Source organism: Vitis vinifera, chromosome 1, assembly GCF_030704535.1.
Source record: "Vitis vinifera cultivar Pinot Noir 40024 chromosome 1, ASM3070453v1".
Classification (NCBI taxonomy): domain Eukaryota; kingdom Viridiplantae; phylum Streptophyta; class Magnoliopsida; order Vitales; family Vitaceae; genus Vitis; species Vitis vinifera.
Window position 1 is genome coordinate 7157325 of NC_081805.1, and position 13412 is coordinate 7170736.

A 13412-nucleotide genomic window follows, 5' to 3' on the forward strand; every position below is an offset into this window, starting at 1 on the left:
ACAGAATATTGACGATGGTGAACTTGTGTGCAGACTGGTGAACAGAGAATGTCAAACAAATGTTTTGGTTTTTCTTAGGCTACTGCGATCAATCCTGCATATATTAACTTCTTCAAGGCACTGCAATATCTGCTCCTTCCTTGCATATTATTTACAGAAACACCACAGTAAAGACAAAAGGATTGCTCAGAAGTTGTATCAAGAATGGATCATATACTTCTTTGAGTGCTGTGCAGACTGCAGATTGTTCTACAGGTTGATATCATAACCACTGTCACTCTTCTTGTTTGGCATTAGTGTTACTTTGATTAAGACATTGTTGCACTAGTGCACTAAGCCACGGTTATGTTCTTGTCAAGTCCTAATACAAGTTGGGTTTCTTGTCAGGGATTCAGTCAAGCACCAAACTAAAACATAGTATGGGTGTGGTTCCTTGCCTGCAAACATTGCAGAGTCCTTTCAGGATATGATCATCATGACAGGTATTGAATTTGGTGAGATACATCCAGAACACAATAGAGACTCCATAAGGTCAAAGTCATGTTGGCTGCATTATTGTAATATAGGTTCTTAGTTGCTTTGGGAAATGAGCAGCATTTTGTTTGAATGATAACTTGAAAATGTAGTCCTTTCAAGTTTTATCTAATACTTGTTTTCTATTCTTTTTAGGACAGACTTTATATGAATTGGTTTTATTTGATTTTTAGTTTTCTCTGATATTCAGAATATTATGAATTCATTTGTCAAGATTTCCCCCAAAAGATTTCTGGGCCTTTTCTTCAGTCTTGTCCCATATTTACTGTTGGTGATTTACCAGGATAGATATATAGCTGATCCTTGAGCATTATTTGCATTTTAATTCTAACTAAAGCATGAAAACCAGGACTATAGATACCAACCCATTTAAGCCCAATTGTGATTCTTCATATGTGTATTGGGTTTTGATTTGTTTTATCTAGAACTTAGAACCTGCCCTCCTGCCTATTGGAATGATATGTGCCTTAAGAATGGATCAATTTTCCTTCAAAAGTCAAGTTCCTAATCATCTCGCACCTAGTTAACTGGTTTCTAGATTGAGCCCCTCAAGATCCTATTGGATACTTGGATCCTTGTGCACATGAGCTTCCACTACCTCTTCACAAGCATACAATGAGAGATGCAGTATATGTCACCTTAGACTCAAATTCCCTTCTGATGCCAGAACTCAGTCCTCGTCATGTTACTGTAAATCCATAAGAAGCCTCTCTTTTGTTATCCTACCTTTAGAGCAACCTGGAAATGCTTGGGCCAAAATCAACAGTAATCTTCCAACAATTCCCCCATAAATTACATGACTTGAGGTAAAAAAAAAAAAAGAGAGGGAGTAGAATGGCTGGAGGTATACAAGAAGCCAATGCATCAAAGCTGGTGCATTTTGAGCCATGAACCAACAGTAGGATGAATGGTTATAAGCCATAGAACTATGTGAAAATAAATTTTCTATGAACCATCAAGGAACTTCCACCCACATTGTTTTCTCTACTCTTAGCTGTGCAAACATATTGGTGCAACCACCTCATATAACCTACCTGCATATTCAAGATAGCTCTAGAAAACACGTCCATCTTTTCATAGAAAGCTGCTTCACCTTCACTCATTTAAGTGAATCTATCCGGTGTGTCCTATGAATGAGCACATCCCCACAAAGGATAATGGTATTCATTAAGAATGCAGACTCATTTTCAACTTCTATCAAATATACATCAGTCACATTATAGGGATGGACTCTTAGATATAATTAATTGATAATGCATTTCATGGTCAATAAGTAACTTATTATTACTCATATGAACCGACTTTCCAATATCTCCACTTATGTGTTGTCTATCATCATTATTGACTTTCTTACTAGGTATAAGCTTCTTCCCATGATATATCTTCCACTGCTTTTTTCTTTAGTGCTTTGGTCGGATGATCAACCAAATTATTGCACCCTTTAAGTACATTAAGAAATCCATTATAGTACTAATTATAATCAACATGCATCTCTAGTATTTAAGTACTCTATAAACAATATTTAAGTGGTACTAATTAGGACTATGAGTATACCGACTCATCCACCAAATGCAAAAACATTGTTAGGTCTAGTATAGTTAGTGAATTACAATAGGCTACCTAAGATTTAACCATACTTAGATCAACAAGTAACACTATATCATCTATTTGTCTTCAATTGTGAGTTAACATGATAAGTACCAAAGAGTGCACTAAAAAACACTAGATGTTCATAGTATTCAAATTTTCTTAAAAATTTCTCGAACATAGTATTCTTTGCGAAAACTTAAAGTTTGACCCGAAGAATCTCCTAGTCTCATTAAAGACCTTTAAGTCAATTTTAAAAATTAGCAATCATCCACATATAAGTAGATAATGACACACATGTGCTCACCAAATTTACTATAAATATATTTATTAGCATCATTAACCGAAATTTTTATCAACACTTGTGAAGATAAATTTTATTTTAAATGATTTTTGATTTTTTTTCCTTCAAAGTAGGGTAGTAAAACACATTTCTTCTTGTAATATTTTACTCTAAAGTTTGTTTTCATTGATTTTCTTATTAAGATTATACTATTTAATATTACATTTAGTTTCTAGAAAGTGTGAAGAAAATAAATATATGGAAAAAAATAGTAAAGAAAAATTCTCTTCTTTGGTTGTCCATGAACGACATGGGAGAAAGAAAATTAAAATATTGAGAAATACACGCACTTCCCTCAAATTTACTTACCTCATGCTTTTTTAAAAAAAAAAAAAATATCAACAAAAATATTTTTAAATTCACCCTATTACTTTTTCCCATCTTATTTTATGTTATATATATAAAGGTGAACAACATAATGATAACAGTCCTTGATTTATAAGAAGTATATTGAATTGTTTTTAAATTAAAATGAAACCTTTTTAAAATAAAGCCTTCATTTTATTAAATAAAAAAATTATTTAATTAACTTAAATTTTATAATTAAGATTTTAAAGGTTAAGATAAAGTATTGAATGGAAGGAATCTATTAAAAGAAATTATATATTTATACCCATTCTTGAAATAAATTATTGTTGAAACATAGTCTTAGATGAAAAGATAATGATATTTTTTAAAATTTTAATCATAGCATGTGAAATTATATTATTAAATGAAGATTTAATTAATCCACTCAAAAAATGTATTTTTATCACTATATAATATTTAATTTAAATTTTCATAAAATATTACATAAGTAGAAGATTAAAGTCATAAAAAAAATCATTTTCACACTACAATTGTTTCTATTATCAATCATTCAAATTAAATTCAACGCTTGAATTTAAAACAGTATTAAATATTTTTCACTTTTATTAATTCAATATTCATAACTTTGAATAGTTGTAATTGGATGATAATTTTTTTTAGTAATTATTATTTAATTACCAAACATTAGTCTTTTTATACCTCCATATGATAAAGTGATTGTTTTTACTTAACCATAGGATACCATAATGGAATTAAACAATAAATTTTTTTTATGAGTGTTTATATTTGCATCCTAATCATCTTACACATCCACCTTATTTAAGTATCCGCTCTAAAACATCAATATCCACCTTATTAAAGTATCCCCTTTAAAATATCAATACTAACATATCCACCTAAAAAATTTCTTTTTTCTGCTTTCAATTTTTCTTTTTTTTTCAAGAATAAGCCCTAAGATAGAATCTTTTTCCAAAACTTTTTTGCTAACAAAAAAACATTTGAGATAAGAAAGTGTTTTTATACATTTTTTTAATCAACAAATTGACATTATATTTGTAGCACATGCATATATTTTTAGAGCTTATGGTTTATGTAAATTTTGACAAACGTTGGTCGTAAAAATAGTTATAAATAATAATAATAATAAAAGAATAATTTAGGAGTGTTTTAAAAGTGAAAAATTTTGAAAAAAAAAATGGAAGAGAAATGAAAAAGAAAAAAAAAATTCATGGTTTTTGAATATGTAAGATTAGACATCGAAAATATATCCACAAGTATAGTTTCGAACACCCTTAAGGATATCTGAAAGTTAGTAATGAAAATTAGTATTAAATGCCCTTAAAAATGTCCGAAACTTTAACATCAAAGAATTCTAACTTTAAGGATATTTTTATTATTTTATTAAGATGGTTGTATAGAGATGTTTGGTGGATACAAATATAAACACTCATTTTTTATACCTAGATACCAAGTGAATGTCTACATGGGATCTATTGAGATAATTCCTCTCAACTTTCAAATTATGTCAACTATGAAAATATTAGTGTAGTATGAGAATACTAATTAAGATTGTTATTTGCATTACGTACAAAATAATGTGGTTCAAAATAAATGTCAATAAGTTCAAAACAAATGTCATAGGTTATGTTTGGTTGTTAGAAAAGAAAATAAAATGAAATAAAAAAAACTTAAATTAATAAATTATAATATTACTTCAAACACATGTAATTTATTTTAATCTTTTTATATGAAGGTTAGATAGTTTGAAAATGTCTATATTTTAATCTTTCCTATAAAATATATATATATATAATTCAACCAATCTTCTAAAATGCATTTGGCTTTGCACCATAATAAAGATTTGAGATGAAGATTATGTCATGGATATATATATATATTAAAAAAGAAAAAGCAAATTAAATTATGGGAAATATACTTTCTCCTTTTAAAAAAAAAAATTTAATATTTTTCTTTTTTCTCTTAAATTTTTTTTCATAATATTTAAATTAGGGAATTTTTTTTTTTTCCTAGTTAGGTTTTAGAAATTGAACTTATCCAACTTGGCCTAAGGTTGCACATTTTTTCTTAAAAGAATGGAATGAAATGAGAAGGAGTTGAATAAGAGAAGAATTTTAAAGTAGGAAAATGGGTATTTTGGTCAATTATTAAAGGATATTTTTGTAATTATACCAACATGCTATTAAATATCTTTGCACTTTCCCCTAAATTAAGATTTTTTAAGGATATTTTCGTAATTATACCAACATGTGTTGTTAATTTTTTTACAACAAAAATATCCCCCAATGGAATAACCAAAATATCCTTAAAATTAGCATAATTTTTTCTTTTTTTCATATTTCTTTTCCACTTTTTCTATTTTTTTACTTCCAAAACATTTATATATTATTTGTGGCTCTTTTATTAACCATCTCTATAATAAATTTTTGTCAAAAAATTTATATAAATCATAAACCCTAAAATATATTCATGGACTACACTAATAATATTAATATGTTGATTAAAAATGTATAAAAAAATTTTGAAATTGGCTTTAAACTTTATCTTAAATAATTTTTTTAATAAACAAAACTAGAGAAAAGATTTTGTCTTCCAATTTATTAGTGAGAAAAAAAAATTGAGAAAAGAAGGAAAAAGAAGATAGATATGAAAAATAATAATAAAAATGTATCTTAATAGTGTATTTGTCAGTAATTTTAAAAAGTGTTTTAAGTCTTTCTAATATTTAAAATATATAATTTTTTTAAGTATTATAAATGTTAGAAACACTGCTTAAAATCATTATAAAAAAAACTTTAAAAAACGCAATTGAGAATATTTCTACTCAAAAGTGTTTTTAATAGAAATATTTTTTCTAAAAGTATTTTTAAGAGAATCATTTATCAAGTAATTTTTTAGAAAACATTATAGATAAATTTTCAATATTATAAATGATTTTTCATATTTTTATTGAGTCCGTTTGATAGTGATTTTTAGAAACTTTTTTAACTTTTTTAACATATGAAAATTTTTATTTTTGTATTAAAAAAATTAGAAACACTTCCTAAAATTACGATCAAACCCACCATTAATATTTCCTAAATTTTATCAAATACTTTAACTTTTTAAAAGACCTTTTTTTTTTAAGGTTAAAACACTTTCTAGAATCACTTGTTATAATTCTATTAAGGTGGATAAAAAAAATAAATGGACTTGTATACTCATAAGGTGAATGGATGTCTAAAACCTGCCTTCAATTATGGATATGCAACTTTGACATTCCAAATCTAGCCTTAGCCCATCAATGGGTGTCTCAAGATTCATATTGATTTATTTAGCCTCCATTCATCAACATGGAGCTCTTATTTTAGAATTTCTACAGAGTTCAACAATTTTCTATATCCTAATAATGCTAAATTTGAAATTTGATGTCCTTATGGTAAGCTAAATTCAACTTCAGCCTGAAACAGAAAGAAGCTTCATCCTAAGTCAAAGTAATGTTGATTTGGGCCTTTTCCATTTCTGGTAGAGTGTCCATATCCAAAAAGCAACCAATAAATCCCAATCTAAATGCAAAAGTCAATTCTTAATGATGCTCCCAAGGGCCATATAGGCAGATGGTGTCCAATTCTTTAGATGTGTGCCACCAAACTCATAATTGACTATAACAATTTTTAATTTTTTTTTCCCCTTCCAATTGTCATAAATAGCATTCATTAGTCATTACTATGGGTTTGTGTAAATGATGCAACTTCAAAATTTTAACTTTAATTACACCATGTCTCCTTTAGGACAATATTGCTCTTGATGACGTGGTTTTTTCTACAAAATTTATTAAAAAAATATTCATAATAATCTTTAAATTCAAACTCTATAACTTTTCTTGTAAAATTTGACCTTCAAATCATGGATTGTGCTTTACAAATACCTTTCTAATTAAATAATTTATTTTTCTATAAATACGAAGATATTTGTAATTATTTAGCTTTTAAATTAACTTCAAATTATCATTCATTAATATTTTAATAGAATCGAGAATATTGTATTTTTAATTATGAAGGGTTATCTCTACTTTAGAGTCACCTTCGGTTTTCTAATGGTTAACATATCATCTTTTAATCATACATTCCTTAATAATTGTTGATGCATTACTTAAATGTTTATTTATAATCATTTTTATAATTCTATTTGAGTCTTCGATTATCCTTCTTGAAACACTTCTAAAATTTTTCATTGGTTGACAGAATCCATTTTTCAACTACTTAAGAGACACTACATTCTTCATTTTGAATAAAAGAATCAATAAACAATCTTGTAGATTTTTAAGTTAAGAACAACTTTCTTAATAATAAGAAAGCTGTTGAGATGTTTCTTCCTAGTTGGTGTTTCAGTATTTGATTAATTTTAGTAATTTAAGTACTTACAAATACAAAAAGTTTCTTTAATATCTAAACATACATAAATTTTTACTTTTAACATAATATTTTGACTCTAAGGAACACATAACGCACGATGTTGATTTTGAGAGAAATTATTGTCTTAGGAGACCACCAAAAATGATATCGGAGGTGGGAGAGGAAATGATGAAATTCCTTTAATATATATAAGAACATTTAGGGGGAGAATTGAGGACATGGATTTGAGATTCCCTTGTTAAAATTCTAATTTATAAAATCATAAACTTTATCAATCGAATTGATGCAATCTAAATGACTTTTAACTATAAATAAAGCTATAAGTGACATAAAAACCCAAAAATCTATTTAAAAGGTAACTTTTTGTACTATCTCCCATGCAATATTTTAGTCTGGCTTTATGATTAATTATTTTTTTTCAAGTTATAAAATTCCCGTATTAATTTCTTACGGATTCTGAAAAAGTTGTTATATATTTTTTCCCTCATGATCCTATCTTAGATGTTATAACTATTCACAAAAATGCTTCATCCTAATTTAGTAATTGAAGCTTGATTAACATCTTTATTCATCCCAATATCTAAACCGCTTTCAAATTTAGGTTTACAAGCATCTTCCTACCAAAGAAACAACCTTAGATTCATTAAATTTCATATTTGGCGACCGTAAGAAATTTTTGTTCATCCTATGTAAACCTTCATTATTTATTTTTATAAGTTTAAAACAAAACATTATATAAAGTGAGAAGCTAGCTAAATTAGTTTTGATTATAATTACTCTTCCAAATAGGACAAACAAGATATTTATCGGTGCCATTAGAAAAAGGAATAGTTAAGGATTCACCTAATCTCCTTTGTATGTTATTAGAAATGTGAATGGAGGACTTATAAAATTTATAAGTTGACTTGAAATGATACAAAATATAGTCAAAATCTTATTGATATTAAAACAAGCGGTTTGAAACACTATGGAAATGTTTTCCATACCTATTCAATCCATTTGGGATGAAAACCTAATTTGGGTAAAACTATCCTAATTAAATCTTGTTTAAGTATTTCGTAAGCTTTCTCTATATTAAGTTAAGTGACATGTATCATGATTTGTCTTTTTGTTTTTTTATTAAAAGGGTGCATGATATCATGGGATATAGAATATTATTATTAGTGGGTTTTCTTGGGGAAAGTCCTCTTGCAAAGGTGATACAATTTTATTTAGGCAAGATTTTACCCAATTAGCCAATATTTTATAATAAATATTGCACAAACTAATATGTCCATTGTGATGCAAAGATTCTAGGTAATCCAATTTAGGAATCATGATAATAAAGTAAAACATGTGGACATTATAGATAAGGTCTTGATCATTTTATATACAAATTTCTCAAATATTTTCAAAATTTTTAAAAAAGAATTAGCTTGGAGGTTATCGAGCTAAGGAGCTTTTAGACTATCGATTTATGAAAGAGTTATAAGAATTGCTTTCTGGGTAATTTCTTGAATTAACTACCTATTTTATTTTTCTCTTATGATATAAGGACTAAAGGAATCAAATAACTCTTGATTCATCCTTGGTTTTTAGATGTGAAACTTTTAGAGAATTCATCATATTCTTTTTGAATTTGTAATTTTCCAAGTTGTATTTTTTTCCCCTCCTTTTAAGGGATAGCATTTGAAATTAATGATTATTCTTATCCTTCAATTAGGTTTATTCACGCCTTACTTTTGAGCGCACTTTGTCGGGTTGGATTTCCCTCTTATGTGGAGGATGACCCATATATGTCAATCCCAACAAAGCTCATATGATATGAACATTTTTGTCTTTTGGTGTAGGGTTTTTTCGAGAACCCAAAAAGGATCCACTTCTTAGAATACAGAGTGAGAAGAGTGCAGTCAGTGATTTTGAGAGAAAAAAAGAGAAAAGGAAAAAAAAGAAATTGAAGAGTGTGAAGGAGTTGTTTTCATCCAAGTAACAAATCTTCATGATCTATGGTCCGTTTAAGCCGAAACTTGATCAGTTGGTTCATCACTTGTAGCTCTTCATTCTAGACGATGGGATTATTGATCGGAGTTGTCTATTTTATTTTATAGCCGCCTAAACAGAGTTGGTCGGAAATAAAGTCGTTTTGGATCAGTTTTGGTAAATCTTCTTGAAATCTGTTTTGCACCGTTGGATCGTTCTGAAATTTGGATAGTAGCTTCTTCTCTTATGTTTCTTGATTCTAGTTAGTTAGATCATCGATTGGAGTAGTTAGTGTGAAACCAAGGTTTGGTTAATCTTGATTTTGATGATAACAAAACAAGGTTTAGAACTAATGATCATATTTCAAGTGTGATTAGGCAAGACGACTTCCAAAGTGGCAATCACAAAGACAAATCAAGCCAAAGAGAAATCATGAAGAAGAAGACCACCTCAAAGAGAAGAGTTTTTCAAGACCAAAACTTCTTAAGATCTCTTTGTAAGGTTGTTGGTGCACTAGGACTTTCATGCATTTCATTCTTTATTTATGCACCAAAATCATCCAAGAGTAATATTGTTTTAAATATCTTAAGAATTGGATGATTTCATATTTTCAACTAAAACCTTGTGTTAAATGATTTTCAAACTTGTGTTAAAAGGTTTTAAGTTGAAAAAGGTTGAGTGTTGAGCCAAAAAAATGGCTCAACCGGTTCAACCGGTCAACTGGTTGTACTCGTCCGGTCGAAAATCGATTGAGGGAGGCCAAAAAGTTTTTCTCTCTCCCAGTGGCCTTCTCTTCTCGGTCAAGGTTGAACCTCAACCGGTTGAGGTTCGGTCGAGGTCCGATTGAGGCCCAACGGTCACTTTTCCTAACGGCTAGTTAACCGATCGACCCCTAGCTCGACCGGTCGAACCCCCAACGGCTAATTTGACTTTTTTTATATATAAAAAGACTTCAATCTTCATTGTTTCATGAGCTTAACCTTCCCAAATCATTCTTGATTATATTTGAGCCTTGGAAGAGTGTTTTTGAGTGCACCATTGTTTCATAACTTGCATATCTTTAGTGCACCATTCAATCCTAATTTTTCTTGTATCTTTGAGCCTAAAGTTCTATTACTAAGATTTTTGTGAGATCATTATTTGTATATCTTTGTGAGGAATTTTCTCAAGTGAGGGGTATCACTTGAGAAGTTATTCAAGAGAGGGATATCTCTTGAAGAAGTGTAAAGGGTGCTTGGAGCCAAAAATCCAAGAGGGTGAATTGGAACCATAATCCAATTGTAAAGAGATTGGAAGCTTGGTTGAAGCTTCAAGATAGTGGAACCCTCACTCGGTTAGGAGGTTGAAGGGGGTGGACGTAGGCAAGGAAGTGTCGAACCACTATAAACTCTCGTGTTTGCACTCTCTCTTCCCTAACTCTTTTAAATTATATGCAATTGTGTTTATTTTGTTTATTATATATTTGCATATAATTGTCTCTTATTTTTGCATAGTTTAAATTTGTGAAAAAGAGACCATCACCCTATTTCCCCCCCCCCCCCCCCTCCTCCCCCTCTCTAGGGTGATTACCATAGTTTTGATTAGCTTCAAATTCCTAACAGTTAGTTATAAGCTATAATAATCTTAATAAAGTAGGATGGAAAATGAGAAGAGAACATCTTGATTTTGTGCAGTCTTCATCAAAGAGTGATATCTTTTTCATCCCTGGTTTGATTGAGGTGAAATTTTAATAAGAGATTCGGAACTTGTGGTTTTTCAATCTGAACTGTTGGATCATCAATTAGGTTTTTTTGGACAGATTAGTATATCCGAACAAAACACTAAATTTGTGACCTCCTTTTGTTACTATTTTATTATTTGTTGTTTATGTTTGTGAAGCCAAGAAAATTTTTTTCTTGATGATGGTTGTTGTTGATGATCCCTAACTAATGTTGGGACAAATTGTGTACTCTCACTTTGATTAATAGTGAAGCCTTTCTTTTAGTGAACTCCAATCATGTGGTTTTTACTCCTCACATTGAGGAGGTTTTCCACGAAAAAAATTCATGTGCATGTGTGGTTGATTTTAATTGTAATATTATGTTCAACTGTCTCCCAACACACTTGGTATCTTACAATTTCAATAATTGATTAAGGTTTTTTAGAGAGAAAATGTTCTTCTTTTGGAGGCATAAGTTATGAGGATCTATCATTACATTTCCTTAAACCACTTTAATAGATTTTTAAATTTGTTTTATATTAACCTCTAAATCCCCTACTTCAAGTTTCTTCAAAGTTTTTAATTTTTGTTTAAATTATTGAATTTCTGAACTAGATGGAAACCATTAGAGCTTAAAAATCTTGTCCTCCATGCTCCTTCAACCACATTAATGAACCTTGAAATTTGGAACCTGAACTCCTCACATCTAAAAGATTTAATTTTTTTTCCTTGTCGTTTTTGCCTAAGTGTAAAGACAATGTGCTCACGATTAGAGTTAATAACGGGTAAATTTTCAATTCTAACCTTCCTAAAGGAAAGAAAGCCATTGATTATTTATAAGAATTCTATCTTACTTTTTAAAAAATAAATGAAGAGTTACTTTTTTATTAAGCTAAATATATGACAAGCCTTTGGAAATCTCTTCATTCCTTTGATCAACCCTTAAAAGTAGACAAGTTTTGGGACTTGATTTTGTTAACTATAGTCCCATAATTCAATAGAAAGATTAAACACCGAAACCCATAATGTGTCAGGACTTATCTCACTAAATGGGTCAAACTCCTCATTTCATTTCTAAAGGACAATTACTTGTTTTTGAATAAAAAAATGTATTTTCTCCTATACATTAAAACAATCTCAAAAGTAAAAATAATAATAATTAGAAAAAAAAATCATTACCTAAATCCTTGAATAAGGACTCACATGCAATTTTCCATTCTACTTCCATTTAAGAAGAAATGAACTTTAGATAAATTGGTTTTCCCAAGACTTTACTTATAAGATAAAGCTTTGAGAAACTCTCACAACAAACCAAATCTTCTTCATTCATTGAAGGTAAGTCTTCGGGCTTTGACATAAACCTAGGATTGAGCATGCATGAATTTGAATGAGCTCTTGAACTATGGGTAAGAGCATCTTTGAATTCCATTTTATGGACAACATCATTGTGGTAAAAGTTGTAATGCTAGAGGAATCATTAATGCAAGGCATAGAGGAAGACCTGAGTAGCATGGAGCATGTGGAATCCCGTATAAAAACCACCTTGTAAGGCTAAATACTCTTGTGTGACAAATATCGAAGTAGAACTGTGAGGAAAGGTTGGTCATCAACTTCCTTGACCTTCCGACATTAGAAAGGTTTGAAACCAGTTGGGAGCCTAAAAGAGCACTTGTCTTTTATAACTAACAAAAAAAAAAAAACATCTAAATTGAGTTAGATAACTTTAAGTTGATCTAATCCACTACTACTCTTCTTAATGGTCAAGTAAGACGCACATACACACACAAAAGAAAAAGAAAAAAAAAATAGTTACAAGAACATTAAATAAAAAAAATGAATACACATAAAATGACATAAACACTATCCTTTGCCTCATAATGCATAACCACCCTCCTAGATAATGGTTATCCAAATTATGAAATAATGGATCTAACCTAGACCCATAACGATTAAAATAGTCTTAATCTATTTACAATAACAAGATCCACATACATGTGACCTAGTAGAATTCAACCTCATGATACATAACCACCCTATTAGATAACTGTCATCCAAATTATGAAGTAATGAATCCAACCTAGATCCATCAAGATTAGAGTAGTTTTAACTTTTAATCTATTTACAATAACAAGACCCATAGACATGCACCCTGTAGAATTCAAAAAAGGCTCAAAGGTTAGGCTCCCTCATCCTTAATCCCTTGAATTGAGGATTTGAATTCATACTACACAACATGAAACTATTTTTTTTTTAATTAGATTTATATAAAAGGACTTACCAAAACACAATCAATCCATTCAAAAACACCAAATTTAAAAGAAAAAGACTCAAAAGAAACAATCCAAATCAAATAGAAAAAAAAATCATTTGTTTAGTCATTTTTCTATCATGAAACCTCTTTTAAAAACAATCCAAGTCAGGGACACATAGGTTTCTTTGTGACAACCGTATATTTTCTTATGCAATCACATAAAGCACCATCCAAAGTAGCATGAGGAGTAGCATCATCAGTATATCCTTATTGGAATTGCAATAGAAATTGTCATCTACCATTCCCATTTTGCGAGCC